Consider the following 7,154-nt stretch of genomic DNA (forward strand, 5'->3'; position numbering starts at 1 on the left):
AATGAAGTAGAAGATAATGAAGCAGAAGATAATGAAGTAGAATATAATGAAGTAGAAGATAATGAAGTAGAATATAATGAAGTAGAATATAATGAAGTAGAAGATAATGAAGTAGAATATAATGAAGTAGAAGATAATGAAGTAGAAGATAATGAAGTAGAATATAATGAAGTAGAAGATAATGAAGGTAGAATATAATGAAGTAGAATATAATGAAGTAGAAGATAATGAAGTAGAATATAATGAAGTAGAATATAATGAAGTAGAATATAATGAAGTAGAATATAATGAAGTAGAAGATAATGAAGCAGAAGATAATGAAGCAGAAGATAATGAAGTAGAATATAATGAAGTAGAATATAATGAAGTAGAAGATAATGAAGTAGAAGATAATGAAGTAGAATATAATGAAGTAGAAGATAATGAAGCAGAAGATAATGAAGCAGAAGATAATGAAGTAGAATATAATGAAGGTAGAATATAATGAAGTAGAATATAATGAAGTAGAATATAATGAAGTAGAAGATAATGAAGTAGAAGATAATGAAGTAGAATATAATGAAGTAGAAGATAATGAAGCAGAAGATAATGAAGCAGAAGATAATGAAGTAGAAGATAATGAAGGTAGAATATAATGAAGTAGAATATAATGAAGTAGAAGATAATGAAGTAGAATATAATGAAGTAGAATATAATGAAGTAGAAGATAATGAAGTAGAAGATAATGAAGGTAGAATATAATGAAGTAGAATATAATGAAGTCGAAGATAATGAAGTAGAATATAATGAAGTAGAAGATAATGAAGTAGAAGATAATGAAGTAGAATATAATGAAGTAGAAGTTAATGAAGTAGAAGATAATGAAGTAGAATATAATGAAGCAGAAGATAATGAAGCAGAATATAATGAAGTAGAATATAATGAAGTAGAAGATAATGAAGTAGAATATAATGAAGTAGAAGATAATGAAGTAGAAGATAATGAAGTAGAATATAATGAAGTAGAAGATAATGAAGTAGAAGATAATGAAGTAGAATATAATGAAGTAGAAGATAATGAAGGTAGAATATAATGAAGTAGAATATAATGAAGTAGAAGATAATGAAGTAGAATATAATGAAGTAGAAGATAATGAAGTAGAATATAATGAAGTAGAAGATAATGAAGGTAGAATATAATGAAGTAGAATATAATGAAGTAGAAGATAATGAAGTAGAATATAATGAAGTAGAATATAATGAAGTAGAATATAATGAAGTAGAAGATAATGAAGTAGAATATAATGAAGTAGAAGATAATGAAGTAGAATATAATGAAGTAGAATATAATGAAGTAGAAGATAATGAAGTAGAATATAATGAAGTAGAATATAATGAAGTAGAATATAATGAAGTAGAATATAATGAAGTAGAAGATAATGAAGTAGAAGATAATGAAGTAGAATATAATGAAGTAGAAGATAATGAAGCAGAAGATAATGAAGCAGAAGATAATGAAGTAGAAGATAATGAAGGTAGAGTATAATGAAGTAGAATATAATGAAGTAGAAGATAATGAAGTAGAAGATAATGAAGTAGAATATAATGAAGTAGAAGATAATGAAGCAGAAGATAATGAAGTAGAAGATAATGAAGGTAGAATATAATGAAGTAGAATATAATGAAGTAGAATATAATGAAGTAGAAGATAATGAAGTAGAAGATAATGAAGGTAGAATATAATGAAGTAGAATATAATGAAGTAGAATATAATGAAGTAGAAGATAATGAAGTAGAAGATAATGAAGGTAGAATATAATGAAGTAGAAGATAATGAAGTAGAAGATAATGAAGGTAGAATATAATGAAGTAGAAGATAATGAAGCAGAAGATAATGAAGTAGAAGATAATGAAGGTAGAATATAATGAAGTAGAATATAATGAAGTAGAATATAATGAAGTAGAAGATAATGAAGTAGAAGATAATGAAGGTAGAATATAATGAAGTAGAATATAATGAAGTAGAAGATAATGAAGTAGAATATAATGAAGTAGAAGATAATGAAGTAGAAGATAATGAAGTAGAATATAATGAAGTAGAAGATAATGAAGTAGAAGATAATGAAGTAGAATATAATGAAGTAGAATATAATGAAGTAGAAGATAATGAAGTAGAATATAATGAAGTAGAAGATAATGAAGGTAGAATATAATGAAGTAGAATATAATGAAGTAGAAGATAATGAAGTAGAATATAATGAAGTAGAATATAATGAAGTAGAAGATAATGAAGTAGAATATAATGAAGTAGAAGATAATGAAGTAGAAGATAATGAAGTAGAAGATAATGAAGTAGAAGATAATGAAGTAGAAGATAATGAAGTAGAAGATAATGAAGTAGAATATAATGAAGTTGAAGATAATGAAGTAGAAGATAATGAAGTAGAATATAATGAAGCAGAATATAATGAAGTAGAAGATAATGAAGTAGAAGATAATGAAGTAGAAGATAATGAAGTAGAAGATAATGAAGCAGAAGATAATGAAGCAGAAGATAATGAAGCAGAATATAATGAAGTAGAAGATAATGAAGTAGAAGATAATGAAGTAGAAGATAATGAAGCAGAAGATAATGAAGCAAAAGATAATGAAGCAGAATATAATGAAGTAGAATATAATGAAGTAGAATATAATGAAGTAGAAGATAATGAAGTAGAATATAATGAAGCAGAAGATAATGAAGTAGAATATAATGAAGTAGAAGATAATGAAGTAGAATATAATGAAGCAGAAGATAATGAAGTAGAATATAATGAAGTAGAAGATAATGAAGTAGAATATAATGAAGTAGAAGATAATGAAGTAGAATATAATGAAGTAGAAGATAATGAAGTAGAAGATAATGAAGTAGAAGATAATGAAGTAGAAGATAATGAAGGTAGAATATAATGAAGTAGAAGATGATGAAGTAGAATATAATGAAGTAGAAGATAATGAAGTAGAAGATAATGAAGGTAGAATATAATGAAGTAGAAGATGATGAAGCAGAAGATAATGAAGTAGAATATAATGAAGTAGAATATAATGAAGTAGAAGATAATGAAGTAGAAGATAATGAAGTAGAATATAATGAAGTAGAATATAATGAAGTAGAAGATAATGAAGTAGAATATAATGAAGTAGAAGATAATGAAGTAGAAGATAATGAAGTAGAATATAATGAAGTAGAAGATAATGAAGTAGAAGATAATGAAGTAGAATATAATGAAGTAGAAGATAATGAAGTTGAAGATAATGAAGTAGAATATAATGAAGTAGAAGATAATGAAGTAGAAGATAATGAAGCAGAAGATAATGAAGTAGAATATAATGAAGTAGAAGATAATGAAGTAGAAGATAATGAAGTAGAATATAATGAAGTAGAAGATAATGAAGTAGAATATAATGAAGTAGAAGATAATGAAGTAGAAGATAATGAAGTAGAATATAATGAAGTAGAAGATAATGAAGTAGAAGATAATGAAGTAGAATATAATGAAGTAGAAGATAATGAAGTTGAAGATAATGAAGTAGAATATAATGAAGTAGAAGATAATGAAGTAGAAGATAATGAATTAGAAGATAATGAAGTAGAATATAATGAAGTAGAAGATAATGAAGTAGAAGATAATGAAGTAGAAGATAATGAAGTAGAATATAATGAAGTAGAATATAATGAAGTAGAAGATAATGAAGTAGAATATAATGAAGTAGAAGATAATGAAGTTGAAGATAATGAAGTAGAATATAATGAAGTAGAAGATAATGAAGTAGAAGATAATGAAGTAGAATATAATGAAGTAGAAGATAATGAAGTTGAAGATAATGAAGTAGAATATAATGAAGTAGAATATAATGAAGTAGAATATAATGAAGTAGAAGATAATGAAGTAGAAGATAATGAAGTAGAATATAATGAAGTAGAAGATAATGAAGTTGAAGATAATGAAGTAGAATATAATGAAGTAGAAGATAATGAAGTAGAATATAATGAAGTAGAAGATAATGAAGTAGAAGATAATGAAGTAGAATATAATGAAGTAGAAGATAATGAAGTTGAAGATAATGAAGTAGAATATAATGAAGTAGAAGATAATGAAGTAGAAGATAATGAAGTAGAATATAATGAAGTAGAAGATAATGAAGTTGAAGATAATGAAGTAGAATATAATGAAGTAGAAGATAATGAAGTAGAAGATAATGAAGTAGAATATAATGAAGTAGAAGATAATGAAGTAGAAGATAATGAAGTAGAATATAATGAAGTAGAAGATAATGAAGTTGAAGATAATGAAGTAGAATATAATGAAGTAGAAGATAATGAAGTAGAAGATAATGAAGTAGAATATAATGAAGTAGAAGATAATGAAGTTGAAGATAATGAAGTAGAATATAATGAAGTAGAAGATAATGAAGTAGAAGATAATGAAGTAGAATATAATAAAGTAGAATACTACTTCATTATTATTTAAGTTTACTTTACTTGAGACTGGATTGTATCACACTGACATCGTTTTTTGTTCAGTTGCAACAATCGTGAGGTGAACAGCAGAAATACGGTGTTGACATTACGTTACACGTAATTTGATTGGCCAATGTGTGTGTCTGTGTGTGTGTGTGTGTGTGTGTGTGTGTGTGTGTGTGTGTGTGTGTGTGTGTGTGTGTGTGTGAGAGAGAGAAAGAGAAAGAGAGGGATGGAACAAAATGCACCAAACCACATCCTGTATTTGAAGTCATCTGCTCAGCTTTCAAACACACACACACACACACACACACACACACACACATATACAGATTTGTACAATGCTTGTGAGGACCATCAGTGCAGTCCTGCATTACCTCGGCCTCTAACCCCACGAACCCAAACCTGAACCTGATTCTAACTGTTGCCTTTAAGAGCAGGTCTGAGCCCTCGAAGCATCAACACGTTCTCCTCAAACACCTTCTGAACGTCACACTGGTCCTCAGAGAGATAGAAGTTCAACAACAGGAAGTCAAACTGTTTTGTTTCAGTCTGAGTGTGACAGACACACACACACACACACACACACACACACACACACACACACACACACACACACACACACACACACAACCTGCAAACTGTATGTATGTCTATAGTCACTCTGTGTGTAGATGTGTAGGAATAGAACTGATCAGTTTGATTAGTTTCAGTGTGTGTGTGTGTGTGTGTGTGTGTGTGTGTGTGTGTGTGTGTGTGTGTGTGTGTGTGTGATAGCATGAAGTGAAGAGAATAATGATTTTAATGTGTAAACGCACTATTGGTGGTTCGTTCTTCCTTTTCTTTACTCTTCACCTTAACCCTCTGAACCCATCGGAGGCTTTAAGAAGCATCTTTTCTTTCTGTTTATCACAGCTGGATGCTATAAAATACCTCATTATTGTCAGACTTTCATCGTTCCGACGGTACTTGAACACATCGTGTGTGACGAAAAACAAGACTTAGTTTGTCCACATTCACACAGTCACATCTGATCTCAACTCTCCTGGTTCTGAGTTGTCGTCTGTGAACACACCGGTTCTCTCTTAGCTGGTTTCATGATGATGATGATGATGATGATGATAATGAGGAGGAGGAGGATGATGATGATGATGATAATGAGGAGGAGGAGGATGATGATGATGATGATAATGAGGAGGAGGAGGATGATGATGATGATGATGCACTGAGGTTTCTAACAGGAGGAAGGAGTCGTGGTAGTGTTTGTGTTGGAGCAGAGCCACAGCTGATAGGAGATGATGATGTCAGACCTGGTTACCTGAATGTGTCACGTGTCTCATGAGTGAATGAAACCAATGGGAGCAGATCAGCACTGAATGTGTCACATCAGCAAAACATTTCATCCAGACGGGTTCACACTGGACGCTCCGCTTCCTTCTGTTCTCAGTGGAGTGTGAAGTCACTGTGAGGAACAAGGAGCTCAACGGAGCTCTCTCCTCTCTCCTCCCTCCTCCCTCCTCTCTCCTCCCTCCTCTCTCCTCCCTCCTCTCTCCTCTCTCCTCCCTCCTCTCTCCTCCCTCCTCTCTCCTCCCTCCTCCCTCCTCTCTCCTCTCTCCTCTCTCCTCCCTCCTCTCTCCTCCCTCCTCTCTCCTCCCTCCTCTCTCCTCCCTCCTCCCTCCTCTCTCCTCCCTCCTCTCTCCTCTCTCCTCCCTCCTCTCTCCTCTCTCCTCCCTCCTCCCTCCTCTCTCCTCTCTCCTCCCTCCTCCCTCCTCTCTCCTCTCTCCTCTCTCCTCCCTCCTCTCTCCTCCCTCCTCCCAGCTCACTTTAAAGTGCTCTCAGAGATGTTGATCGGAGTATTTTTTATTTACTTCAGACAGAGCCAGGCTAGCTGTTTCCCACTACTCCCAGTCGTTATGCTAAGCTAGGCTAATCACATCCTGACGCCAGCGTTCAGTCTTCTCTTCTCAGCCTCATAAAGACGCTGAATCGTCTTATTTCCTAAAAGGTTGAATCAGCTGCAGCTTCATGAGAGAAAACACAGACGTTGCATTTGAACGTTAAAAAAAGATCTTTTCAAACAGGAGAGTAGTGTTTTAATGTTCGGGAGGGTTTACGTGTTAAATAAATACATCAGAGCTGACGTACAGATCACATGATCTCTGTTGAAGTTGCTCGTTTCACATTCAGTTACTGTAATCTAACAGAAACAGAAGAGTTGTGTCAGTTGGTGACCTGATGCTCTGCTGCACACACACTTCCTGTTTACTCTGCAGAGACGCTGTCACTCAACGACGAGACAAAGACGTCTGACGGAATGTGTCCTCGTTGGTGATGGTTACGTTTGATTGGCTGCTGCATCGATCTCTTTGAGCTGTGAGAGTAGAAACAGTTAAACAGGTGTCTGGATGCCAACACACACACACACACACATTGTGTGTTAAAGTGAGTGGAACAGCAGAGCAGGAAACAAGGTAACAACCATCTGTCTTCATTCAGAGCTGCAGCACAAAGAGTTTCATTGAAGACGTGTGTAGCACATCTACTGACGCATGTGGATCCATCAGGTGACTGACGGGGTTCTTCAGCGCGTTAGACGATACGTATGACGATTGTCACTTCTTGTTTTCTTGTCTCTTACTCTGGATACAAAGAGGATGACTTTCCTCTCACAGTGT

The 7,154-nt window shown here is 32.8% G+C and overlaps 1 protein-coding gene across 1 annotated transcript in view; it reads left to right on the top strand.

The window, feature by feature from the left end:
* The first annotated feature begins 6,716 nt into the window (after nt 1–6,716).
* The window catches only part of plekhg2 (pleckstrin homology domain containing, family G (with RhoGef domain) member 2), a 49,096-nt gene continuing 48,658 nt past the window's right edge, over nt 6,717–7,154 (top strand). The window contains exon 1 of the mRNA XM_076082778.1: nt 6,717–6,950. The gene's annotated coding sequence lies outside the window, so the exon portion shown is untranslated. The remainder of the gene's footprint in view (nt 6,951–7,154) is intronic.

This window comes from Anarhichas minor, unplaced genomic scaffold, assembly GCF_050575085.1.
Source record: "Anarhichas minor isolate MPS153535 unplaced genomic scaffold, ASM5057508v1 ptg000102l, whole genome shotgun sequence".
NCBI lineage: Eukaryota > Metazoa > Chordata > Actinopteri > Perciformes > Anarhichadidae > Anarhichas > Anarhichas minor.